This window comes from Pungitius pungitius, unplaced genomic scaffold (genome assembly GCF_949316345.1).
Source record: "Pungitius pungitius unplaced genomic scaffold, fPunPun2.1 scaffold_36, whole genome shotgun sequence".
Classification (NCBI taxonomy): Eukaryota; Metazoa; Chordata; class Actinopteri; order Perciformes; family Gasterosteidae; genus Pungitius; species Pungitius pungitius.
This window is the reverse complement of record NW_026909856.1, coordinates 351733-373932: the sequence shown is the minus strand read 5'-3', so window position 1 is coordinate 373932 and position 22200 is coordinate 351733. Positions and strand designations below refer to the sequence as shown.

The 22200-nt window shown below is 45.2% G+C and overlaps 43 non-coding genes and 5 pseudogenes across 43 annotated transcripts; all 48 read right to left on the bottom strand.

The window, feature by feature from the left end:
• Positions 1-83: 83 nt before the first annotated feature.
• On the bottom strand, positions 84-202 carry LOC134115734 (5S ribosomal RNA; annotated as a pseudogene).
• Positions 203-546: 344 nt separating this feature from the next.
• Positions 547-665, bottom strand: LOC134116008 (5S ribosomal RNA). Its single transcript, XR_009948358.1, has one exon. It is a non-coding gene; the product is annotated as a 5S ribosomal RNA (ribosomal RNA).
• A 339-nt stretch (positions 666-1004) lies between these two features.
• LOC134115439 (5S ribosomal RNA) lies at positions 1005-1123 on the bottom strand. Its single transcript, XR_009947801.1, has one exon. It is a non-coding gene; the product is annotated as a 5S ribosomal RNA (ribosomal RNA).
• A 344-nt stretch (positions 1124-1467) lies between these two features.
• LOC134115733 (5S ribosomal RNA) lies at positions 1468-1586 on the bottom strand (annotated as a pseudogene).
• Positions 1587-1930: 344 nt separating this feature from the next.
• LOC134116007 (5S ribosomal RNA) lies at positions 1931-2049 on the bottom strand. The gene has a single exon (XR_009948357.1). It is a non-coding gene; the product is annotated as a 5S ribosomal RNA (ribosomal RNA).
• A 339-nt stretch (positions 2050-2388) lies between these two features.
• Positions 2389-2507, bottom strand: LOC134115735 (5S ribosomal RNA; annotated as a pseudogene).
• Positions 2508-2900: 393 nt separating this feature from the next.
• Positions 2901-3019, bottom strand: LOC134116006 (5S ribosomal RNA). Its single transcript, XR_009948356.1, has one exon. It is a non-coding gene; the product is annotated as a 5S ribosomal RNA (ribosomal RNA).
• A 339-nt stretch (positions 3020-3358) lies between these two features.
• LOC134115438 (5S ribosomal RNA) lies at positions 3359-3477 on the bottom strand. The gene has a single exon (XR_009947800.1). It is a non-coding gene; the product is annotated as a 5S ribosomal RNA (ribosomal RNA).
• Positions 3478-3821: 344 nt separating this feature from the next.
• LOC134116004 (5S ribosomal RNA) lies at positions 3822-3940 on the bottom strand. Its single transcript, XR_009948354.1, has one exon. It is a non-coding gene; the product is annotated as a 5S ribosomal RNA (ribosomal RNA).
• Positions 3941-4279: 339 nt separating this feature from the next.
• On the bottom strand, positions 4280-4398 carry LOC134115732 (5S ribosomal RNA; annotated as a pseudogene).
• A 344-nt stretch (positions 4399-4742) lies between these two features.
• LOC134116003 (5S ribosomal RNA) lies at positions 4743-4861 on the bottom strand. The gene has a single exon (XR_009948353.1). It is a non-coding gene; the product is annotated as a 5S ribosomal RNA (ribosomal RNA).
• Positions 4862-5200: 339 nt separating this feature from the next.
• Positions 5201-5319, bottom strand: LOC134115437 (5S ribosomal RNA). Its single transcript, XR_009947799.1, has one exon. It is a non-coding gene; the product is annotated as a 5S ribosomal RNA (ribosomal RNA).
• A 344-nt stretch (positions 5320-5663) lies between these two features.
• LOC134115730 (5S ribosomal RNA) lies at positions 5664-5782 on the bottom strand (annotated as a pseudogene).
• A 344-nt stretch (positions 5783-6126) lies between these two features.
• LOC134116002 (5S ribosomal RNA) lies at positions 6127-6245 on the bottom strand. The gene has a single exon (XR_009948352.1). It is a non-coding gene; the product is annotated as a 5S ribosomal RNA (ribosomal RNA).
• Positions 6246-6584: 339 nt separating this feature from the next.
• LOC134115436 (5S ribosomal RNA) lies at positions 6585-6703 on the bottom strand. The gene has a single exon (XR_009947798.1). It is a non-coding gene; the product is annotated as a 5S ribosomal RNA (ribosomal RNA).
• A 344-nt stretch (positions 6704-7047) lies between these two features.
• On the bottom strand, positions 7048-7166 carry LOC134116000 (5S ribosomal RNA). The gene has a single exon (XR_009948351.1). It is a non-coding gene; the product is annotated as a 5S ribosomal RNA (ribosomal RNA).
• Positions 7167-7505: 339 nt separating this feature from the next.
• Positions 7506-7624, bottom strand: LOC134115435 (5S ribosomal RNA). The gene has a single exon (XR_009947797.1). It is a non-coding gene; the product is annotated as a 5S ribosomal RNA (ribosomal RNA).
• Positions 7625-7968: 344 nt separating this feature from the next.
• On the bottom strand, positions 7969-8087 carry LOC134115999 (5S ribosomal RNA). The gene has a single exon (XR_009948350.1). It is a non-coding gene; the product is annotated as a 5S ribosomal RNA (ribosomal RNA).
• A 339-nt stretch (positions 8088-8426) lies between these two features.
• Positions 8427-8545, bottom strand: LOC134115434 (5S ribosomal RNA). The gene has a single exon (XR_009947796.1). It is a non-coding gene; the product is annotated as a 5S ribosomal RNA (ribosomal RNA).
• Positions 8546-8889: 344 nt separating this feature from the next.
• On the bottom strand, positions 8890-9008 carry LOC134115998 (5S ribosomal RNA). Its single transcript, XR_009948349.1, has one exon. It is a non-coding gene; the product is annotated as a 5S ribosomal RNA (ribosomal RNA).
• Positions 9009-9347: 339 nt separating this feature from the next.
• LOC134115433 (5S ribosomal RNA) lies at positions 9348-9466 on the bottom strand. The gene has a single exon (XR_009947795.1). It is a non-coding gene; the product is annotated as a 5S ribosomal RNA (ribosomal RNA).
• A 344-nt stretch (positions 9467-9810) lies between these two features.
• Positions 9811-9929, bottom strand: LOC134115997 (5S ribosomal RNA). The gene has a single exon (XR_009948348.1). It is a non-coding gene; the product is annotated as a 5S ribosomal RNA (ribosomal RNA).
• Positions 9930-10268: 339 nt separating this feature from the next.
• On the bottom strand, positions 10269-10387 carry LOC134115432 (5S ribosomal RNA). The gene has a single exon (XR_009947794.1). It is a non-coding gene; the product is annotated as a 5S ribosomal RNA (ribosomal RNA).
• A 344-nt stretch (positions 10388-10731) lies between these two features.
• Positions 10732-10850, bottom strand: LOC134115996 (5S ribosomal RNA). The gene has a single exon (XR_009948347.1). It is a non-coding gene; the product is annotated as a 5S ribosomal RNA (ribosomal RNA).
• A 339-nt stretch (positions 10851-11189) lies between these two features.
• Positions 11190-11308, bottom strand: LOC134115431 (5S ribosomal RNA). The gene has a single exon (XR_009947793.1). It is a non-coding gene; the product is annotated as a 5S ribosomal RNA (ribosomal RNA).
• A 344-nt stretch (positions 11309-11652) lies between these two features.
• On the bottom strand, positions 11653-11771 carry LOC134115995 (5S ribosomal RNA). Its single transcript, XR_009948346.1, has one exon. It is a non-coding gene; the product is annotated as a 5S ribosomal RNA (ribosomal RNA).
• Positions 11772-12110: 339 nt separating this feature from the next.
• On the bottom strand, positions 12111-12229 carry LOC134115429 (5S ribosomal RNA). Its single transcript, XR_009947791.1, has one exon. It is a non-coding gene; the product is annotated as a 5S ribosomal RNA (ribosomal RNA).
• Positions 12230-12573: 344 nt separating this feature from the next.
• Positions 12574-12692, bottom strand: LOC134115994 (5S ribosomal RNA). Its single transcript, XR_009948345.1, has one exon. It is a non-coding gene; the product is annotated as a 5S ribosomal RNA (ribosomal RNA).
• A 339-nt stretch (positions 12693-13031) lies between these two features.
• LOC134115428 (5S ribosomal RNA) lies at positions 13032-13150 on the bottom strand. The gene has a single exon (XR_009947790.1). It is a non-coding gene; the product is annotated as a 5S ribosomal RNA (ribosomal RNA).
• A 344-nt stretch (positions 13151-13494) lies between these two features.
• On the bottom strand, positions 13495-13613 carry LOC134115427 (5S ribosomal RNA). Its single transcript, XR_009947789.1, has one exon. It is a non-coding gene; the product is annotated as a 5S ribosomal RNA (ribosomal RNA).
• A 344-nt stretch (positions 13614-13957) lies between these two features.
• LOC134115992 (5S ribosomal RNA) lies at positions 13958-14076 on the bottom strand. The gene has a single exon (XR_009948343.1). It is a non-coding gene; the product is annotated as a 5S ribosomal RNA (ribosomal RNA).
• A 339-nt stretch (positions 14077-14415) lies between these two features.
• On the bottom strand, positions 14416-14534 carry LOC134115426 (5S ribosomal RNA). The gene has a single exon (XR_009947788.1). It is a non-coding gene; the product is annotated as a 5S ribosomal RNA (ribosomal RNA).
• A 344-nt stretch (positions 14535-14878) lies between these two features.
• On the bottom strand, positions 14879-14997 carry LOC134115991 (5S ribosomal RNA). The gene has a single exon (XR_009948342.1). It is a non-coding gene; the product is annotated as a 5S ribosomal RNA (ribosomal RNA).
• A 339-nt stretch (positions 14998-15336) lies between these two features.
• LOC134115425 (5S ribosomal RNA) lies at positions 15337-15455 on the bottom strand. Its single transcript, XR_009947787.1, has one exon. It is a non-coding gene; the product is annotated as a 5S ribosomal RNA (ribosomal RNA).
• A 344-nt stretch (positions 15456-15799) lies between these two features.
• LOC134116136 (5S ribosomal RNA) lies at positions 15800-15918 on the bottom strand. Its single transcript, XR_009948485.1, has one exon. It is a non-coding gene; the product is annotated as a 5S ribosomal RNA (ribosomal RNA).
• A 339-nt stretch (positions 15919-16257) lies between these two features.
• LOC134115695 (5S ribosomal RNA) lies at positions 16258-16376 on the bottom strand. Its single transcript, XR_009948057.1, has one exon. It is a non-coding gene; the product is annotated as a 5S ribosomal RNA (ribosomal RNA).
• A 344-nt stretch (positions 16377-16720) lies between these two features.
• On the bottom strand, positions 16721-16839 carry LOC134115990 (5S ribosomal RNA). Its single transcript, XR_009948341.1, has one exon. It is a non-coding gene; the product is annotated as a 5S ribosomal RNA (ribosomal RNA).
• A 339-nt stretch (positions 16840-17178) lies between these two features.
• Positions 17179-17297, bottom strand: LOC134115424 (5S ribosomal RNA). Its single transcript, XR_009947786.1, has one exon. It is a non-coding gene; the product is annotated as a 5S ribosomal RNA (ribosomal RNA).
• Positions 17298-17641: 344 nt separating this feature from the next.
• Positions 17642-17760, bottom strand: LOC134115528 (5S ribosomal RNA). The gene has a single exon (XR_009947891.1). It is a non-coding gene; the product is annotated as a 5S ribosomal RNA (ribosomal RNA).
• A 339-nt stretch (positions 17761-18099) lies between these two features.
• Positions 18100-18218, bottom strand: LOC134115423 (5S ribosomal RNA). The gene has a single exon (XR_009947785.1). It is a non-coding gene; the product is annotated as a 5S ribosomal RNA (ribosomal RNA).
• Positions 18219-18562: 344 nt separating this feature from the next.
• Positions 18563-18681, bottom strand: LOC134115989 (5S ribosomal RNA). Its single transcript, XR_009948340.1, has one exon. It is a non-coding gene; the product is annotated as a 5S ribosomal RNA (ribosomal RNA).
• A 339-nt stretch (positions 18682-19020) lies between these two features.
• Positions 19021-19139, bottom strand: LOC134115422 (5S ribosomal RNA). The gene has a single exon (XR_009947784.1). It is a non-coding gene; the product is annotated as a 5S ribosomal RNA (ribosomal RNA).
• Positions 19140-19483: 344 nt separating this feature from the next.
• On the bottom strand, positions 19484-19602 carry LOC134115988 (5S ribosomal RNA). Its single transcript, XR_009948339.1, has one exon. It is a non-coding gene; the product is annotated as a 5S ribosomal RNA (ribosomal RNA).
• A 339-nt stretch (positions 19603-19941) lies between these two features.
• On the bottom strand, positions 19942-20060 carry LOC134115694 (5S ribosomal RNA). Its single transcript, XR_009948056.1, has one exon. It is a non-coding gene; the product is annotated as a 5S ribosomal RNA (ribosomal RNA).
• A 344-nt stretch (positions 20061-20404) lies between these two features.
• Positions 20405-20523, bottom strand: LOC134115987 (5S ribosomal RNA). The gene has a single exon (XR_009948338.1). It is a non-coding gene; the product is annotated as a 5S ribosomal RNA (ribosomal RNA).
• A 339-nt stretch (positions 20524-20862) lies between these two features.
• Positions 20863-20981, bottom strand: LOC134115693 (5S ribosomal RNA). Its single transcript, XR_009948055.1, has one exon. It is a non-coding gene; the product is annotated as a 5S ribosomal RNA (ribosomal RNA).
• A 344-nt stretch (positions 20982-21325) lies between these two features.
• On the bottom strand, positions 21326-21444 carry LOC134115986 (5S ribosomal RNA). Its single transcript, XR_009948337.1, has one exon. It is a non-coding gene; the product is annotated as a 5S ribosomal RNA (ribosomal RNA).
• Positions 21445-21783: 339 nt separating this feature from the next.
• LOC134115692 (5S ribosomal RNA) lies at positions 21784-21902 on the bottom strand. Its single transcript, XR_009948054.1, has one exon. It is a non-coding gene; the product is annotated as a 5S ribosomal RNA (ribosomal RNA).
• Between the last annotated feature and the right edge of the window lie 298 nt (positions 21903-22200).

The following is a 22200-nucleotide window of genomic DNA, read 5'->3' as shown; positions in this document are numbered from 1 at the left end:
CTTCTACAATGTGAATTTTTTTTTACAATTGTGTAGGTGTACAATCTACGGCGCTGGGCGGCTTTCAGAGAGAGAAGTGAAAAAGCTTACGGCACCTGGGATTCCCAGGCGGTCTTCCATCCAGGTACTAACCAGGCCCTGCTCTGCTTAGCTTCCAAGAACAGACGAGATCGGGCGGAACCAGAGAGGTATGGACGTAAGCTGCTTTTCATCTTTTTCCTAATCCTTTAAAACGTGTCAAAGATAATCAGAAGTTTCTTTTTCTAAAATTGAAGCAGTTCTTAGCATTGGCAAGAGAGGTTCCTAAAGCCTGAAGGTAACTTTACTTTTCTTCACTGGCAATTCTAACATGTTGGGTTAGCACCCGTATTTCAACGGCTAAATTACAAACAACAGTATGCCAATCGTAAATGTTGACCAACACTAATTTAGCAATCATGAAACGGAATCATTTTGGATAATATTGTCTAATTTCCTTTCATATCCAACGTTAAAACAGGTGTACAATCTGCGGCGCTCGGCGGGTTTCGGAGAGAGAAGTGAAAAAGCTTACGGCACCTGGGATTCCCAGGCGGTCTTCCATCCAGGTACTAACCAGGCCCTGCTCTGCTTAGCTTCCGAGATCAGACGAGATCGGGCGGAACCAGAGAGGTATGGCCGTAAGCTGCTTTTTATCTTTTTCCTAATCCTTTATAATGCGTCAATGAATTATGACACGCCAGCCGTTGGCATCTTTGTGTGGGTTAAATAAGGGTATGCAAAGAAGGCTGTGACATCCCATGCCGAAAATTGGATGGACTAGAGAAGACCCGCCCAGGAGTCCCAGCCAATCGGTGAATGGCCATTGCAGTCCCCGCCACCTCAAATGGCCTGACGATGGTACGGACGTAAGCCACCTTTCATCTTCTTCCTATTGCATCTCTTCTACCATGTGAAATTTTTTTTACAATTGTGTAGGTGTACAATTTACGGCGCTGGGCGGCTTTCGGAGAGAGAAGTGAAAAAGCTTACGGCACCTGGGATTCCCAGGCGGTCTTCCATCCAGGTACTAACCAGGCCCTGCTCTGCTTAGCTTCCGAGATCAGACGAGATCGGGCGGAACCAGAGAGGTATGGACGTAAGCTGCTTTTCATCTTTTTCCTAATCCTTTAAAACGTGTCAAAGATAATCAGAAGTTTCTTTTTCTAAAATTGAAGCAGTTGTTAGCATTGGCAAGAGAGGTTCCTAAAGCCTGAAGGTAACTTTACTTTTCTTCACTGGCAATTCTAACATGTTGGGTTAGCACCTGTATTTCAACGGCTAAATTACAAACAACAGTATGCCAATCGTAAATGTTGACCAACACTAATTTAGCAATCATGAAACGGAATCATTTTGGATAATATTGTCTAATTTCCTTTCATATCCAACGTTAAAACAGGTGTACAATCTGCGGCGCTCGGCGGCTTTCGGAGAGAGAAGTGAAAAAGCTTACGGCACCTGGGATTCCCAGGCGGTCTTCCATCCAGGTACTAACCAGGCCCTGCTCTGCTTAGCTTCCAAGAACAGACGAGATCGGGCGGAACCAGAGAGGTATGGACGTAAGCTGCTTTTCATCTTTTTCCTAATCCTTTAAAACGTGTCAAAGATAATCAGAAGTTTCTTTTTCTAAAATTGAAGCAGTTCTTAGCATTGGCAAGAGAGGTTCCTAAAGCCTGAAGGTAACTTTACTTTTCTTCACTGGCAATTCTAACATGTTGGGTTAGCACCCGTATTTCAACGGCTAAATTACAAACAACAGTATGCCAATCGTAAATGTTGACCAACACTAATTTAGCAATCATGAAACGGAATCATTTTGGATAATATTGTCTAATTTCCTTTCATATCCAACGTTAAAACAGGTGTACAATCTGCGGCGCTCGGCGGCTTTCGGAGAGAGAAGTGAAAAAGCTTACGGCACCTGGGATTCCCAGGCGGTCTTCCATCCAGGTACTAACCAGGCCCTGCTCTGCTTAGCTTCCGAGATCAGACGAGATCGGGCGGAACCAGAGAGGTATGGCCGTAAGCTGCTTTTTATCTTTTTCCTAATCCTTTATAATGCGTCAATGAATTATGACACGCCAGCCGTTGGCATCTTTGTGTGGGTTAAATAAGGGTATGCAAAGAAGGCTGTGACATCCCATGCCGAAAATTGGATGGACTAGAGAAGACCCGCCCAGGAGTCCCAGCCAATCGGTGAATGGCCATTGCAGTCCCCGCCACCTCAAATGGCCTGACGATGGTACGGACGTAAGCCACCTTTCATCTTCTTCCTATTGCATCTCTTCTACAATGTGAATTTTTTTTTACAATTGTGTAGGTGTACAATCTACGGCGCTGGGCGGCTTTCAGAGAGAGAAGTGAAAAAGCTTACGGCACCTGGGATTCCCAGGCGGTCTTCCATCCAGGTACTAACCAGGCCCTGCTCTGCTTAGCTTCCGAGAACAGTCGAGATCGGGCGGAACCAGAGAGGTATGGACGTAAGCTGCTTTTCATCTTTTTCCTAATCCTTTAAAACGTGTCAAAGATAATCAGAAGTTTCTTTTTCTAAAATTGAAGCAGTTGTTAGCATTGGCAAGAGAGGTTCCTAAAGCCTGAAGGTAACTTTACTTTTCTTCACTGGCAATTCTAACATGTTGGGTTAGCACCTGTATATCAACGGCTAAATTACAAACAACAGTATGCCAATCGTAAATGTTGACCAACACTAATTTAGCAATCATGAAACGGAATCATTTTGGATAATATTGTCTAATTTCCTTTCATATCCAACGTTAAAACAACACTAAACATGCATCTCTTCAACAATGTGATATACTTTTTGTAATTTGTAGGTGTACAATCTGCGGCGCTCTGCAGCTTTCAGAGAGAAGTGAAAAAGCTTACGGCACCTGGGATTCCCAGGCGGTCTTCCATCCAGGTACTAACCAGGCCCTGCTCTGCTTAGCTTCCGAGATCAGACGAGATCGGGCGGAACCAGAGAGGTATGGCCGTAAGCTGCTTTTTATCTTTTTCCTAATCCTTTATAATGCGTCAATGAATTATGACACGCCAGCCGTTGGCATCTTTGTGTGGGTTAAATAAGGGTATGCAAAGAAGGCTGTGACATCCCATGCCGAAAATTGGATGGACTAGAGAAGACCCGCCCAGGAGTCCCAGCCAATCGGTGAATGGCCATTGCAGTCCCCGCCACCTCAAATGGCCTGACGATGGTATGGACGTAAGCCACCTTTCATCTTCTTCCTATTGCATCTCTTCTACAATGTGAAATTTTTTTTACAATTGTGTAGGTGTACAATTTACGGCGCTGGGCGGCTTTCAGAGAGAGAAGTGAAAAAGCTTACGGCACCTGGGATTCCCAGGCGGTCTTCCATCCAGGTACTAACCAGGCCCTGCTCTGCTTAGCTTCCGAGATCAGACGAGATCGGGCGGAACCAGAGAGGTATGGACGTAAGCTGCTTTTCATCTTTTTCCTAATCCTTTAAAACGTGTCAAAGATAATCAGAAGTTTCTTTTTCTAAAATTAAAGCAGTTCTTAGCATTGGCAAGAGAGGTTCCTAAAGCCTGAAGGTAACTTTACTTTTCTTCACTGGCAATTCTAACATGTTGGGTTAGCACCTGTATTTCAACGGCTAAATTACAAACAACAGTATGCCAATCGTAAATGTTGACCAACACTAATTTAGCAATCATGAAACGGAATCATTTTGGATAATATTGTCTAATTTCCTTTCATATCCAACGTTAAAACAGGTGTACAATCTGCGGCGCTCGGCGGCTTTCGGAGAGAGAAGTGAAAAAGCTTACGGCACCTGGGATTCCCAGGCGGTCTTCCATCCAGGTACTAACCAGGCCCTGCTCTGCTTAGCTTCCGAGATCAGACGAGATCGGGCGGAACCAGAGAGGTATGGCCGTAAGCTGCTTTTTATCTTTTTCCTAATCCTTTATAATGCGTCAATGAATTATGACACGCCAGCCGTTGGCATCTTTGTGTGGGTTAAATAAGGGTATGCAAAGAAGGCTGTGACATCCCATGCCGAAAATTGGATGGACTAGAGAAGACCCGCCCAGGAGTCCCAGCCAATCGGTGAATGGCCATTGCAGTCCCCGCCACCTCAAATGGCCTGACGATGGTACGGACGTAAGCCACCTTTCATCTTCTTCCTATTGCATCTCTTCTACAATGTGAATTTTTTTTTACAATTGTGTAGGTGTACAATCTACGGCGCTGGGCGGCTTTCAGAGAGAGAAGTGAAAAAGCTTACGGCACCTGGGATTCCCAGGCGGTCTTCCATCCAGGTACTAACCAGGCCCTGCTCTGCTTAGCTTCCAAGAACAGACGAGATCGGGCGGAACCAGAGAGGTATGGACGTAAGCTGCTTTTCATCTTTTTCCTAATCCTTTAAAACGTGTCAAAGATAATCAGAAGTTTCTTTTTCTAAAATTGAAGCAGTTCTTAGCATTGGCAAGAGAGGTTCCTAAAGCCTGAAGGTAACTTTACTTTTCTTCACTGGCAATTCTAACATGTTGGGTTAGCACCCGTATTTCAACGGCTAAATTACAAACAACAGTATGCCAATCGTAAATGTTGACCAACACTAATTTAGCAATCATGAAACGGAATCATTTTGGATAATATTGTCTAATTTCCTTTCATATCCAACGTTAAAACAGGTGTACAATCTGCGGCGCTCGGCGGGTTTCGGAGAGAGAAGTGAAAAAGCTTACGGCACCTGGGATTCCCAGGCGGTCTTCCATCCAGGTACTAACCAGGCCCTGCTCTGCTTAGCTTCCGAGATCAGACGAGATCGGGCGGAACCAGAGAGGTATGGCCGTAAGCTGCTTTTTATCTTTTTCCTAATCCTTTATAATGCGTCAATGAATTATGACACGCCAGCCGTTGGCATCTTTGTGTGGGTTAAATAAGGGTATGCAAAGAAGGCTGTGACATCCCATGCCGAAAATTGGATGGACTAGAGAAGACCCGCCCAGGAGTCCCAGCCAATCGGTGAATGGCCATTGCAGTCCCCGCCACCTCAAATGGCCTGACGATGGTACGGACGTAAGCCACCTTTCATCTTCTTCCTATTGCATCTCTTCTACCATGTGAAATTTTTTTTACAATTGTGTAGGTGTACAATTTACGGCGCTGGGCGGCTTTCGGAGAGAGAAGTGAAAAAGCTTACGGCACCTGGGATTCCCAGGCGGTCTTCCATCCAGGTACTAACCAGGCCCTGCTCTGCTTAGCTTCCGAGATCAGACGAGATCGGGCGGAACCAGAGAGGTATGGACGTAAGCTGCTTTTCATCTTTTTCCTAATCCTTTAAAACGTGTCAAAGATAATCAGAAGTTTCTTTTTCTAAAATTGAAGCAGTTGTTAGCATTGGCAAGAGAGGTTCCTAAAGCCTGAAGGTAACTTTACTTTTCTTCACTGGCAATTCTAACATGTTGGGTTAGCACCTGTATTTCAACGGCTAAATTACAAACAACAGTATGCCAATCGTAAATGTTGACCAACACTAATTTAGCAATCATGAAACGGAATCATTTTGGATAATATTGTCTAATTTCCTTTCATATCCAACGTTAAAACAGGTGTACAATCTGCGGCGCTCGGCGGCTTTCGGAGAGAGAAGTGAAAAAGCTTACGGCACCTGGGATTCCCAGGCGGTCTTCCATCCAGGTACTAACCAGGCCCTGCTCTGCTTAGCTTCCAAGAACAGACGAGATCGGGCGGAACCAGAGAGGTATGGACGTAAGCTGCTTTTCATCTTTTTCCTAATCCTTTAAAACGTGTCAAAGATAATCAGAAGTTTCTTTTTCTAAAATTGAAGCAGTTCTTAGCATTGGCAAGAGAGGTTCCTAAAGCCTGAAGGTAACTTTACTTTTCTTCACTGGCAATTCTAACATGTTGGGTTAGCACCCGTATTTCAACGGCTAAATTACAAACAACAGTATGCCAATCGTAAATGTTGACCAACACTAATTTAGCAATCATGAAACGGAATCATTTTGGATAATATTGTCTAATTTCCTTTCATATCCAACGTTAAAACAGGTGTACAATCTGCGGCGCTCGGCGGCTTTCGGAGAGAGAAGTGAAAAAGCTTACGGCACCTGGGATTCCCAGGCGGTCTTCCATCCAGGTACTAACCAGGCCCTGCTCTGCTTAGCTTCCGAGATCAGACGAGATCGGGCGGAACCAGAGAGGTATGGCCGTAAGCTGCTTTTTATCTTTTTCCTAATCCTTTATAATGCGTCAATGAATTATGACACGCCAGCCGTTGGCATCTTTGTGTGGGTTAAATAAGGGTATGCAAAGAAGGCTGTGACATCCCATGCCGAAAATTGGATGGACTAGAGAAGACCCGCCCAGGAGTCCCAGCCAATCGGTGAATGGCCATTGCAGTCCCCGCCACCTCAAATGGCCTGACGATGGTACGGACGTAAGCCACCTTTCATCTTCTTCCTATTGCATCTCTTCTACCATGTGAAATTTTTTTTACAATTGTGTAGGTGTACAATTTACGGCGCTGGGCGGCTTTCGGAGAGAGAAGTGAAAAAGCTTACGGCACCTGGGATTCCCAGGCGGTCTTCCATCCAGGTACTAACCAGGCCCTGCTCTGCTTAGCTTCCGAGATCAGACGAGATCGGGCGGAACCAGAGAGGTATGGACGTAAGCTGCTTTTCATCTTTTTCCTAATCCTTTAAAACGTGTCAAAGATAATCAGAAGTTTCTTTTTCTAAAATTGAAGCAGTTGTTAGCATTGGCAAGAGAGGTTCCTAAAGCCTGAAGGTAACTTTACTTTTCTTCACTGGCAATTCTAACATGTTGGGTTAGCACCTGTATTTCAACGGCTAAATTACAAACAACAGTATGCCAATCGTAAATGTTGACCAACACTAATTTAGCAATCATGAAACGGAATCATTTTGGATAATATTGTCTAATTTCCTTTCATATCCAACGTTAAAACAGGTGTACAATCTGCGGCGCTCGGCGGCTTTCGGAGAGAGAAGTGAAAAAGCTTACGGCACCTGGGATTCCCAGGCGGTCTTCCATCCAGGTACTAACCAGGCCCTGCTCTGCTTAGCTTCCGAGATCAGACGAGATCGGGCGGAACCAGAGAGGTATGGCCGTAAGCTGCTTTTTATCTTTTTCCTAATCCTTTATAATGCGTCAATGAATTATGACACGCCAGCCGTTGGCATCTTTGTGTGGGTTAAATAAGGGTATGCAAAGAAGGCTGTGACATCCCATGCCGAAAATTGGATGGACTAGAGAAGACCCGCCCAGGAGTCCCAGCCAATCGGTGAATGGCCATTGCAGTCCCCGCCACCTCAAATGGCCTGACGATGGTATGGACGTAAGCCACCTTTCATCTTCTTCCTATTGCATCTCTTCTACAATGTGAAATTTTTTTTACAATTGTGTAGGTGTACAATTTACGGCGCTGGGCGGCTTTCAGAGAGAGAAGTGAAAAAGCTTACGGCACCTGGGATTCCCAGGCGGTCTTCCATCCAGGTACTAACCAGGCCCTGCTCTGCTTAGCTTCCGAGATCAGACGAGATCGGGCGGAACCAGAGAGGTATGGACGTAAGCTGCTTTTCATCTTTTTCCTAATCCTTTAAAACGTGTCAAAGATAATCAGAAGTTTCTTTTTCTAAAATTAAAGCAGTTCTTAGCATTGGCAAGAGAGGTTCCTAAAGCCTGAAGGTAACTTTACTTTTCTTCACTGGCAATTCTAACATGTTGGGTTAGCACCTGTATTTCAACGGCTAAATTACAAACAACAGTATGCCAATCGTAAATGTTGACCAACACTAATTTAGCAATCATGAAACGGAATCATTTTGGATAATATTGTCTAATTTCCTTTCATATCCAACGTTAAAACAGGTGTACAATCTGCGGCGCTCGGCGGCTTTCGGAGAGAGAAGTGAAAAAGCTTACGGCACCTGGGATTCCCAGGCGGTCTTCCATCCAGGTACTAACCAGGCCCTGCTCTGCTTAGCTTCCGAGATCAGACGAGATCGGGCGGAACCAGAGAGGTATGGCCGTAAGCTGCTTTTTATCTTTTTCCTAATCCTTTATAATGCGTCCATGAATTATGACACGCCAGCCGTTGGCATCTTTGTGTGGGTTAAATAAGGGTATGCAAAGAAGGCTGTGACATCCCATGCCGAAAATTGGATGGACTAGAGAAGACCCGCCCAGGAGTCCCAGCCAATCGGTGAATGGCCATTGCAGTCCCCGCCACCTCAAATGGCCTGACGATGGTACGGACGTAAGCCACCTTTCATCTTCTTCCTATTGCATCTCTTCTACCATGTGAAATTTTTTTTACAATTGTGTAGGTGTACAATTTACGGCGCTGGGCGGCTTTCGGAGAGAGAAGTGAAAAAGCTTACGGCACCTGGGATTCCCAGGCGGTCTTCCATCCAGGTACTAACCAGGCCCTGCTCTGCTTAGCTTCCGAGATCAGACGAGATCGGGCGGAACCAGAGAGGTATGGACGTAAGCTGCTTTTCATCTTTTTCCTAATCCTTTAAAACGTGTCAAAGATAATCAGAAGTTTCTTTTTCTAAAATTGAAGCAGTTGTTAGCATTGGCAAGAGAGGTTCCTAAAGCCTGAAGGTAACTTTACTTTTCTTCACTGGCAATTCTAACATGTTGGGTTAGCACCTGTATTTCAACGGCTAAATTACAAACAACAGTATGCCAATCGTAAATGTTGACCAACACTAATTTAGCAATCATGAAACGGAATCATTTTGGATAATATTGTCTAATTTCCTTTCATATCCAACGTTAAAACAGGTGTACAATCTGCGGCGCTCGGCGGCTTTCGGAGAGAGAAGTGAAAAAGCTTACGGCACCTGGGATTCCCAGGCGGTCTTCCATCCAGGTACTAACCAGGCCCTGCTCTGCTTAGCTTCCGAGATCAGACGAGATCGGGCGGAACCAGAGAGGTATGGCCGTAAGCTGCTTTTTATCTTTTTCCTAATCCTTTATAATGCGTCAATGAATTATGACACGCCAGCCGTTGGCATCTTTGTGTGGGTTAAATAAGGGTATGCAAAGAAGGCTGTGACATCCCATGCCGAAAATTGGATGGACTAGAGAAGACCCGCCCAGGAGTCCCAGCCAATCGGTGAATGGCCATTGCAGTCCCCGCCACCTCAAATGGCCTGACGATGGTATGGACGTAAGCCACCTTTCATCTTCTTCCTATTGCATCTCTTCTACAATGTGAAATTTTTTTTACAATTGTGTAGGTGTACAATTTACGGCGCTGGGCGGCTTTCAGAGAGAGAAGTGAAAAAGCTTACGGCACCTGGGATTCCCAGGCGGTCTTCCATCCAGGTACTAACCAGGCCCTGCTCTGCTTAGCTTCCGAGATCAGACGAGATCGGGCGGAACCAGAGAGGTATGGACGTAAGCTGCTTTTCATCTTTTTCCTAATCCTTTAAAACGTGTCAAAGATAATCAGAAGTTTCTTTTTCTAAAATTAAAGCAGTTCTTAGCATTGGCAAGAGAGGTTCCTAAAGCCTGAAGGTAACTTTACTTTTCTTCACTGGCAATTCTAACATGTTGGGTTAGCACCTGTATTTCAACGGCTAAATTACAAACAACAGTATGCCAATCGTAAATGTTGACCAACACTAATTTAGCAATCATGAAACGGAATCATTTTGGATAATATTGTCTAATTTCCTTTCATATCCAACGTTAAAACAGGTGTACAATCTGCGGCGCTCGGCGGCTTTCGGAGAGAGAAGTGAAAAAGCTTACGGCACCTGGGATTCCCAGGCGGTCTTCCATCCAGGTACTAACCAGGCCCTGCTCTGCTTAGCTTCCGAGATCAGACGAGATCGGGCGGAACCAGAGAGGTATGGCCGTAAGCTGCTTTTTATCTTTTTCCTAATCCTTTATAATGCGTCAATGAATTATGACACGCCAGCCGTTGGCATCTTTGTGTGGGTTAAATAAGGGTATGCAAAGAAGGCTGTGACATCCCATGCCGAAAATTGGATGGACTAGAGAAGACCCGCCCAGGAGTCCCAGCCAATCGGTGAATGGCCATTGCAGTCCCCGCCACCTCAAATGGCCTGACGATGGTACGGACGTAAGCCACCTTTCATCTTCTTCCTATTGCATCTCTTCTACCATGTGAAATTTTTTTTACAATTGTGTAGGTGTACAATTTACGGCGCTGGGCGGCTTTCGGAGAGAGAAGTGAAAAAGCTTACGGCACCTGGGATTCCCAGGCGGTCTTCCATCCAGGTACTAACCAGGCCCTGCTCTGCTTAGCTTCCGAGATCAGACGAGATCGGGCGGAACCAGAGAGGTATGGACGTAAGCTGCTTTTCATCTTTTTCCTAATCCTTTAAAACGTGTCAAAGATAATCAGAAGTTTCTTTTTCTAAAATTGAAGCAGTTGTTAGCATTGGCAAGAGAGGTTCCTAAAGCCTGAAGGTAACTTTACTTTTCTTCACTGGCAATTCTAACATGTTGGGTTAGCACCTGTATTTCAACGGCTAAATTACAAACAACAGTATGCCAATCGTAAATGTTGACCAACACTAATTTAGCAATCATGAAACGGAATCATTTTGGATAATATTGTCTAATTTCCTTTCATATCCAACGTTAAAACAGGTGTACAATCTGCGGCGCTCGGCGGCTTTCGGAGAGAGAAGTGAAAAAGCTTACGGCACCTGGGATTCCCAGGCGGTCTTCCATCCAGGTACTAACCAGGCCCTGCTCTGCTTAGCTTCCGAGATCAGACGAGATCGGGCGGAACCAGAGAGGTATGGCCGTAAGCTGCTTTTTATCTTTTTCCTAATCCTTTATAATGCGTCAATGAATTATGACACGCCAGCCGTTGGCATCTTTGTGTGGGTTAAATAAGGGTATGCAAAGAAGGCTGTGACATCCCATGCCGAAAATTGGATGGACTAGAGAAGACCCGCCCAGGAGTCCCAGCCAATCGGTGAATGGCCATTGCAGTCCCCGCCACCTCAAATGGCCTGACGATGGTATGGACGTAAGCCACCTTTCATCTTCTTCCTATTGCATCTCTTCTACAATGTGAAATTTTTTTTACAATTGTGTAGGTGTACAATTTACGGCGCTGGGCGGCTTTCAGAGAGAGAAGTGAAAAAGCTTACGGCACCTGGGATTCCCAGGCGGTCTTCCATCCAGGTACTAACCAGGCCCTGCTCTGCTTAGCTTCCGAGATCAGACGAGATCGGGCGGAACCAGAGAGGTATGGACGTAAGCTGCTTTTCATCTTTTTCCTAATCCTTTAAAACGTGTCAAAGATAATCAGAAGTTTCTTTTTCTAAAATTAAAGCAGTTCTTAGCATTGGCAAGAGAGGTTCCTAAAGCCTGAAGGTAACTTTACTTTTCTTCACTGGCAATTCTAACATGTTGGGTTAGCACCTGTATTTCAACGGCTAAATTACAAACAACAGTATGCCAATCGTAAATGTTGACCAACACTAATTTAGCAATCATGAAACGGAATCATTTTGGATAATATTGTCTAATTTCCTTTCATATCCAACGTTAAAACAGGTGTACAATCTGCGGCGCTCGGCGGCTTTCGGAGAGAGAAGTGAAAAAGCTTACGGCACCTGGGATTCCCAGGCGGTCTTCCATCCAGGTACTAACCAGGCCCTGCTCTGCTTAGCTTCCGAGATCAGACGAGATCGGGCGGAACCAGAGAGGTATGGCCGTAAGCTGCTTTTTATCTTTTTCCTAATCCTTTATAATGCGTCAATGAATTATGACACGCCAGCCGTTGGCATCTTTGTGTGGGTTAAATAAGGGTATGCAAAGAAGGCTGTGACATCCCATGCCGAAAATTGGATGGACTAGAGAAGACCCGCCCAGGAGTCCCAGCCAATCGGTGAATGGCCATTGCAGTCCCCGCCACCTCAAATGGCCTGACGATGGTACGGACGTAAGCCACCTTTCATCTTCTTCCTATTGCATCTCTTCTACCATGTGAAATTTTTTTTACAATTGTGTAGGTGTACAATTTACGGCGCTGGGCGGCTTTCGGAGAGAGAAGTGAAAAAGCTTACGGCACCTGGGATTCCCAGGCGGTCTTCCATCCAGGTACTAACCAGGCCCTGCTCTGCTTAGCTTCCGAGATCAGACGAGATCGGGCGGAACCAGAGAGGTATGGACGTAAGCTGCTTTTCATCTTTTTCCTAATCCTTTAAAACGTGTCAAAGATAATCAGAAGTTTCTTTTTCTAAAATTGAAGCAGTTGTTAGCATTGGCAAGAGAGGTTCCTAAAGCCTGAAGGTAACTTTACTTTTCTTCACTGGCAATTCTAACATGTTGGGTTAGCACCTGTATTTCAACGGCTAAATTACAAACAACAGTATGCCAATCGTAAATGTTGACCAACACTAATTTAGCAATCATGAAACGGAATCATTTTGGATAATATTGTCTAATTTCCTTTCATATCCAACGTTAAAACAGGTGTACAATCTGCGGCGCTCGGCGGCTTTCGGAGAGAGAAGTGAAAAAGCTTACGGCACCTGGGATTCCCAGGCGGTCTTCCATCCAGGTACTAACCAGGCCCTGCTCTGCTTAGCTTCCGAGATCAGACGAGATCGGGCGGAACCAGAGAGGTATGGCCGTAAGCTGCTTTTTATCTTTTTCCTAATCCTTTATAATGCGTCAATGAATTATGACACGCCAGCCGTTGGCATCTTTGTGTGGGTTAAATAAGGGTATGCAAAGAAGGCTGTGACATCCCATGCCGAAAATTGGATGGACTAGAGAAGACCCGCCCAGGAGTCCCAGCCAATCGGTGAATGGCCATTGCAGTCCCCGCCACCTCAAATGGCCTGACGATGGTACGGACGTAAGCCACCTTTCATCTTCTTCCTATTGCATCTCTTCTACCATGTGAAATTTTTTTTACAATTGTGTAGGTGTACAATTTACGGCGCTGGGCGGCTTTCGGAGAGAGAAGTGAAAAAGCTTACGGCACCTGGGATTCCCAGGCGGTCTTCCATCCAGGTACTAACCAGGCCCTGCTCTGCTTAGCTTCCGAGATCAGACGAGATCGGGCGGAACCAGAGAGGTATGGACGTAAGCTGCTTTTCATCTTTTTCCTAATCCTTTAAAACGTGTCAAAGATAATCAGAAGTTTCTTTTTCTAAAATTGAAGCAGTTGTTAGCATTGGCAAGAGAGGTTCCTAAAGCCTGAAGGTAACTTTACTTTTCTTCACTGGCAATTCTAACATGTTGGGTTAGCACCTGTATTTCAACGGCTAAATTACAAACAACAGTATGCCAATCGTAAATGTTGACCAACACTAATTTAGCAATCATGAAACGGAATCATTTTGGATAATATTGTCTAATTTCCTTTCATATCCAACGTTAAAACAGGTGTACAATCTGCGGCGCTCGGCGGCTTTCGGAGAGAGAAGTGAAAAAGCTTACGGCACCTGGGATTCCCAGGCGGTCTTCCATCCAGGTACTAACCAGGCCCTGCTCTGCTTAGCTTCCGAGATCAGACGAGATCGGGCGGAACCAGAGAGGTATGGACGTAAGCTGCTTTTCATCTTTTTCCTAATCCTTTAAAACGTGTCAAAGATAATCAGAAGTTTCTTTTTCTAAAATTGAAGCAGTTGTTAGCATTGGCAAGAGAGGTTCCTAAAGCCTGAAGGTAACTTTACTTTTCTTCACTGGCAATTCTAACATGTTGGGTTAGCACCTGTATTTCAACGGCTAAATTACAAACAACAGTATGCCAATCGTAAATGTTGACCAACACTAATTTAGCAATCATGAAACGGAATCATTTTGGATAATATTGTCTAATTTCCTTTCATATCCAACGTTAAAACAGGTGTACAATCTGCGGCGCTCGGCGGCTTTCGGAGAGAGAAGTGAAAAAGCTTACGGCACCTGGGATTCCCAGGCGGTCTTCCATCCAGGTACTAACCAGGCCCTGCTCTGCTTAGCTTCCGAGATCAGACGAGATCGGGCGGAACCAGAGAGGTATGGCCGTAAGCTGCTTTTTATCTTTTTCCTAATCCTTTATAATGCGTCAATGAATTATGACACGCCAGCCGTTGGCATCTTTGTGTGGGTTAAATAAGGGTATGCAAAGAAGGCTGTGACATCCCATGCCGAAAATTGGATGGACTAGAGAAGACCCGCCCAGGAGTCCCAGCCAATCGGTGAATGGCCATTGCAGTCCCCGCCACCTCAAATGGCCTGACGATGGTACGGACGTAAGCCACCTTTCATCTTCTTCCTATTGCATCTCTTCTACAATGTGAATTTTTTTTTACAATTGTGTAGGTGTACAATCTACGGCGCTGGGCGGCTTTCAGAGAGAGAAGTGAAAAAGCTTACGGCACCTGGGATTCCCAGGCGGTCTTCCATCCAGGTACTAACCAGGCCCTGCTCTGCTTAGCTTCCGAGATCAGACGAGATCGGGCGGAACCAGAGAGGTATGGACGTAAGCTGCTTTTCATCTTTTTCCTAATCCTTTAAAACGTGTCAAAGATAATCAGAAGTTTCTTTTTCTAAAATTGAAGCAGTTGTTAGCATTGGCAAGAGAGGTTCCTAAAGCCTGAAGGTAACTTTACTTTTCTTCACTGGCAATTCTAACATGTTGGGTTAGCACCTGTATTTCAACGGCTAAATTACAAACAACAGTATGCCAATCGTAAATGTTGACCAACACTAATTTAGCAATCATGAAACGGAATCATTTTGGATAATATTGTCTAATTTCCTTTCATATCCAACGTTAAAACAGGTGTACAATCTGCGGCGCTCGGCGGCTTTCGGAGAGAGAAGTGAAAAAGCTTACGGCACCTGGGATTCCCAGGCGGTCTTCCATCCAGGTACTAACCAGGCCCTGCTCTGCTTAGCTTCCGAGATCAGACGAGATCGGGCGGAACCAGAGAGGTATGGCCGTAAGCTGCTTTTTATCTTTTTCCTAATCCTTTATAATGCGTCAATGAATTATGACACGCCAGCCGTTGGCATCTTTGTGTGGGTTAAATAAGGGTATGCAAAGAAGGCTGTGACATCCCATGCCGAAAATTGGATGGACTAGAGAAGACCCGCCCAGGAGTCCCAGGCAATCGGTGAATGGCCATTGCAGTCCCCGCCACCTCAAATGGCCTGACGATGGTACGGACGTAAGCCACCTTTCATCTTCTTCCTATTGCATCTCTTCTACCATGTGAAATTTTTTTTACAATTGTGTAGGTGTACAATTTACGGCGCTGGGCGGCTTTCGGAGAGAGAAGTGAAAAAGCTTACGGCACCTGGGATTCCCAGGCGGTCTTCCATCCAGGTACTAACCAGGCCCTGCTCTGCTTAGCTTCCGAGATCAGACGAGATCGGGCGGAACCAGAGAGGTATGGACGTAAGCTGCTTTTCATCTTTTTCCTAATCCTTTAAAACGTGTCAAAGATAATCAGAAGTTTCTTTTTCTAAAATTGAAGCAGTTGTTAGCATTGGCAAGAGAGGTTCCTAAAGCCTGAAGGTAACTTTACTTTTCTTCACTGGCAATTCTAACATGTTGGGTTAGCACCTGTATTTCAACGGCTAAATTACAAACAACAGTATGCCAATCGTAAATGTTGACCAACACTAATTTAGCAATCATGAAACGGAATCATTTTGGATAATATTGTCTAATTTCCTTTCATATCCAACGTTAAAACAGGTGTACAATCTGCGGCGCTCGGCGGCTTTCGGAGAGAGAAGTGAAAAAGCTTACGGCACCTGGGATTCCCAGGCGGTCTTCCATCCAGGTACTAACCAGGCCCTGCTCTGCTTAGCTTCCGAGATCAGACGAGATCGGGCTGAACCAGAGAGGTATGGCCGTAAGCTGCTTTTTATCTTTTTCCTAATCCTTTATAATGCGTCAATGAATTATGACACGCCAGCCGTTGGCATCTTTGTGTGGGTTAAATAAGGGTATGCAAAGAAGGCTGTGACATCCCATGCCGAAAATTGGATGGACTAGAGAAGACCCGCCCAGGAGTCCCAGCCAATCGGTGAATGGCCATTGCAGTCCCCGCCACCTCAAATGGCCTGACGATGGTACGGACGTAAGCCACCTTTCATCTTCTTCCTATTGCATCTCTTCTACAATGTGAATTTTTTTTTACAATTGTGTAGGTGTACAATCTACGGCGCTGGGCGGCTTTCAGAGAGAGAAGTGAAAAAGCTTACGGCACCTGGGATTCCCAGGCGGTCTTCCATCCAGGTACTAACCAGGCCCTGCTCTGCTTAGCTTCCGAGAACAGACGAGATCGGGCGGAACCAGAGAGGTATGGACGTAAGCTGCTTTTCATCTTTTTCCTAATCCTTTAAAACGTGTCAAAGATAATCAGAAGTTTCTTTTTCTAAAATTGAAGCAGTTCTTAGCATTGGCAAGAGAGGTTCCTAAAGCCTGAAGGTAACTTTACTTTTCTTCACTGGCAATTCTAACATGTTGGGTTAGCACCTGTATTTCAACGGCTAAATTACAAACAACAGTATGCCAATCGTAAATGTTGACCAACACTAATTTAGCAATCATGAAACGGAATCATTTTGGATAATATTGTCTAATTTCCTTTCATATCCAACGTTAAAACAGGTGTACAATCTGCGGCGCTCGGCGGCTTTCGGAGAGAGAAGTGAAAAAGCTTACGGCACCTGGGATTCCCAGGCGGTCTTCCATCCAGGTACTAACCAGGCCCTGCTCTGCTTAGCTTCCGAGATCAGACGAGATCGGGCGGAACCAGAGAGGTATGGCCGTAAGCTGCTTTTTATCTTTTTCCTAATCCTTTATAATGCGTCAATGAATTATGACACGCCAGCCGTTGGCATCTTTGTGTGGGTTAAATAAGGGTATGCAAAGAAGGCTGTGACATCCCATGCCGAAAATTGGATGGACTAGAGAAGACCCGCCCAGGAGTCCCAGCCAATCGGTGAATGGCCATTGCAGTCCCCGCCACCTCAAATGGCCTGACGATGGTATGGACGTAAGCCACCTTTCATCTTCTTCCTATTGCATCTCTTCTACAATGTGAAATTTTTTTTACAATTGTGTAGGTGTACAATTTACGGCGCTGGGCGGCTTTCAGAGAGAGAAGTGAAAAAGCTTACGGCACCTGGGATTCCCAGGCGGTCTTCCATCCAGGTACTAACCAGGCCCTGCTCTGCTTAGCTTCCGAGATCAGACGAGATCGGGCGGAACCAGAGAGGTATGGACGTAAGCTGCTTTTCATCTTTTTCCTAATCCTTTAAAACGTGTCAAAGATAATCAGAAGTTTCTTTTTCTAAAATTGAAGCAGTTGTTAGCATTGGCAAGAGAGGTTCCTAAAGCCTGAAGGTAACTTTACTTTTCTTCACTGGCAATTCTAACATGTTGGGTTAGCACCTGTATTTCAACGGCTAAATTACAAACAACAGTATGCCAATCGTAAATGTTGACCAACACTAATTTAGCAATCATGAAACGGAATCATTTTGGATAATATTGTCTAATTTCCTTTCATATCCAACGTTAAAACAGGTGTACAATCTGCGGCGCTCGGCGGCTTTCGGAGAGAGAAGTGAAAAAGCTTACGCCACCTGGGATTCCCAGGCGGTCTTCCATCCAGGTACTAACCAGGCCCTGCTCTGCTTAGCTTCCGAGATCAGACGAGATCGGGCGGAACCAGAGAGGTATGGCCGTAAGCTGCTTTTTATCTTTTTCCTAATCCTTTATAATGCGTCAATGAATTATGACACGCCAGCCGTTGGCATCTTTGTGTGGGTTAAATAAGGGTATGCAAAGAAGGCTGTGACATCCCATGCCGAAAATTGGATGGACTAGAGAAGACCCGCCCAGGAGTCCCAGCCAATCGGTGAATGGCCATTGCAGTCCCCGCCACCTCAAATGGCCTGACGATGGTATGGACGTAAGCCACCTTTCATCTTCTTCCTATTGCATCTCTTCTACAATGTGAAATTTTTTTTACAATTGTGTAGGTGTACAATTTACGGCGCTGGGCGGCTTTCAGAGAGAGAAGTGAAAAAGCTTACGGCACCTGGGATTCCCAGGCGGTCTTCCATCCAGGTACTAACCAGGCCCTGCTCTGCTTAGCTTCCGAGATCAGACGAGATCGGGCGGAACCAGAGAGGTATGGACGTAAGCTGCTTTTCATCTTTTTCCTAATCCTTTAAAACGTGTCAAAGATAATCAGAAGTTTCTTTTTCTAAAATTGAAGCAGTTGTTAGCATTGGCAAGAGAGGTTCCTAAAGCCTGAAGGTAACTTTACTTTTCTTCACTGGCAATTCTAACATGTTGGGTTAGCACCTGTATTTCAACGGCTAAATTACAAACAACAGTATGCCAATCGTAAATGTTGACCAACACTAATTTAGCAATCATGAAACGGAATCATTTTGGATAATATTGTCTAATTTCCTTTCATATCCAACGTTAAAACAGGTGTACAATCTGCGGCGCTCGGCGGCTTTCGGAGAGAGAAGTGAAAAAGCTTACGGCACCTGGGATTCCCAGGCGGTCTTCCATCCAGGTACTAACCAGGCCCTGCTCTGCTTAGCTTCCGAGATCAGACGAGATCGGGCGGAACCAGAGAGGTATGGCCGTAAGCTGCTTTTTATCTTTTTCCTAATCCTTTATAATGCGTCAATGAATTATGACACGCCAGCCGTTGGCATCTTTGTGTGGGTTAAATAAGGGTATGCAAAGAAGGCTGTGACATCCCATGCCGAAAATTGGATGGACTAGAGAAGACCCGCCCAGGAGTCCCAGCCAATCGGTGAATGGCCATTGCAGTCCCCGCCACCTCAAATGGCCTGACGATGGTACGGACGTAAGCCACCTTTCATCTTCTTCCTATTGCATCTCTTCTACCATGTGAAATTTTTTTTACAATTGTGTAGGTGTACAATTTACGGCGCTGGGCGGCTTTCGGAGAGAGAAGTGAAAAAGCTTACGGCACCTGGGATTCCCAGGCGGTCTTCCATCCAGGTACTAACCAGGCCCTGCTCTGCTTAGCTTCCGAGATCAGACGAGATCGGGCGGAACCAGAGAGGTATGGACGTAAGCTGCTTTTCATCTTTTTCCTAATCCTTTAAAACGTGTCAAAGATAATCAGAAGTTTCTTTTTCTAAAATTGAAGCAGTTGTTAGCATTGGCAAGAGAGGTTCCTAAAGCCTGAAGGTAACTTTACTTTTCTTCACTGGCAATTCTAACATGTTGGGTTAGCACCTGTATTTCAACGGCTAAATTACAAACAACAGTATGCCAATCGTAAATGTTGACCAACACTAATTTAGCAATCATGAAACGGAATCATTTTGGATAATATTGTCTAATTTCCTTTCATATCCAACGTTAAAACAGGTGTACAATCTGCGGCGCTCGGCGGCTTTCGGAGAGAGAAGTGAAAAAGCTTACGGCACCTGGGATTCCCAGGCGGTCTTCCATCCAGGTACTAACCAGGCCCTGCTCTGCTTAGCTTCCGAGATCAGACGAGATCGGGCGGAACCAGAGAGGTATGGCCGTAAGCTGCTTTTTATCTTTTTCCTAATCCTTTATAATGCGTCAATGAATTATGACACGCCAGCCGTTGGCATCTTTGTGTGGGTTAAATAAGGGTATGCAAAGAAGGCTGTGACATCCCATGCCGAAAATTGGATGGACTAGAGAAGACCCGCCCAGGAGTCCCAGCCAATCGGTGAATGGCCATTGCAGTCCCCGCCACCTCAAATGGCCTGACGATGGTACGGACGTAAGCCACCTTTCATCTTCTTCCTATTGCATCTCTTCTACAATGTGAATTTTTTTTTACAATTGTGTAGGTGTACAATCTACGGCGCTGGGCGGCTTTCAGAGAGAGAAGTGAAAAAGCTTACGGCACCTGGGATTCCCAGGCGGTCTTCCATCCAGGTACTAACCAGGCCCTGCTCTGCTTAGCTTCCGAGAACAGACGAGATCGGGCGGAACCAGAGAGGTATGGACGTAAGCTGCTTTTCATCTTTTTCCTAATCCTTTAAAACGTGTCAAAGATAATCAGAAGTTTCTTTTTCTAAAATTGAAGCAGTTGTTAGCATTGGCAAGAGAGGTTCCTAAAGCCTGAAGGTAACTTTACTTTTCTTCACTGGCAATTCTAACATGTTGGGTTAGCACCTGTATTTCAACGGCTAAATTACAAACAACAGTATGCCAATCGTAAATGTTGACCAACACTAATTTAGCAATCATGAAACGGAATCATTTTGGATAATATTGTCTAATTTCCTTTCATATCCAACGTTAAAACAGGTGTACAATCTGCGGCGCTCGGCGGCTTTCGGAGAGAGAAGTGAAAAAGCTTACGGCACCTGGGATTCCCAGGCGGTCTTCCATCCAGGTACTAACCAGGCCCTGCTCTGCTTAGCTTCCGAGATCAGACGAGATCGGGCGGAACCAGAGAGGTATGGCCGTAAGCTGCTTTTTATCTTTTTCCTAATCCTTTATAATGCGTCAATGAATTATGACACGCCAGCCGTTGGCATCTTTGTGTGGGTTAAATAAGGGTATGCAAAGAAGGCTGTGACATCCCATGCCGAAAATTGGATGGACTAGAGAAGACCCGCCCAGGAGTCCCAGCCAATCGGTGAATGGCCATTGCAGTCCCCGCCACCTCAAATGGCCTGACGATGGTACGGACGTAAGCCACCTTTCATCTTCTTCCTATTGCATCTCTTCTACAATGTGAATTTTTTTTTACAATTGTGTAGGTGTACAATCTACGGCGCTGGGCGGCTTTCAGAGAGAGAAGTGAAAAAGCTTACGGCACCTGGGATTCCCAGGCGGTCTTCCATCCAGGTACTAACCAGGCCCTGCTCTGCTTAGCTTCCGAGAACAGACGAGATCGGGCGGAACCAGAGAGGTATGGACGTAAGCTGCTTTTCATCTTTTTCCTAATCCTTTAAAACGTGTCAAAGATAATCAGAAGTTTCTTTTTCTAAAATTGAAGCAGTTGTTAGCATTGGCAAGAGAGGTTCCTAAAGCCTGAAGGTAACTTTACTTTTCTTCACTGGCAATTCTAACATGTTGGGTTAGCACCTGTATTTCAACGGCTAAATTACAAACAACAGTATGCCAATCGTAAATGTTGACCAACACTAATTTAGCAATCATGAAACGGAATCATTTTGGATAATATTGTCTAATTTCCTTTCATATCCAACGTTAAAACAGGTGTACAATCTGCGGCGCTCGGCGGCTTTCGGAGAGAGAAGTGAAAAAGCTTACGGCACCTGGGATTCCCAGGCGGTCTTCCATCCAGGTACTAACCAGGCCCTGCTCTGCTTAGCTTCCGAGATCAGACGAGATCGGGCGGAACCAGAGAGGTATGGCCGTAAGCTGCTTTTTATCTTTTTCCTAATCCTTTATAATGCGTCAATGAATTATGACACGCCAGCCGTTGGCATCTTTGTGTGGGTTAAATAAGGGTATGCAAAGAAGGCTGTGACATCCCATGCCGAAAATTGGATGGACTAGAGAAGACCCGCCCAGGAGTCCCAGCCAATCGGTGAATGGCCATTGCAGTCCCCGCCACCTCAAATGGCCTGACGATGGTACGGACGTAAGCCACCTTTCATCTTCTTCCTATTGCATCTCTTCTACAATGTGAATTTTTTTTTACAATTGTGTAGGTGTACAATCTACGGCGCTGGGCGGCTTTCAGAGAGAGAAGTGAAAAAGCTTACGGCACCTGGGATTCCCAGGCGGTCTTCCATCCAGGTACTAACCAGGCCCTGCTCTGCTTAGCTTCCGAGAACAGACGAGATCGGGCGGAACCAGAGAGGTATGGACGTAAGCTGCTTTTCATCTTTTTCCTAATCCTTTAAAACGTGTCAAAGATAATCAGAAGTTTCTTTTTCTAAAATTGAAGCAGTTGTTAGCATTGGCAAGAGAGGTTCCTAAAGCCTGAAGGTAACTTTACTTTTCTTCACTGGCAATTCTAACATGTTGGGTTAGCACCTGTATTTCAACGGCTAAATTACAAACAACAGTATGCCAATCGTAAATGTTGACCAACACTAATTTAGCAATCATGAAACGGAATCATTTTGGATAATATTGTCTAATTTCCTTTCATATCCAACGTTAAAACAGG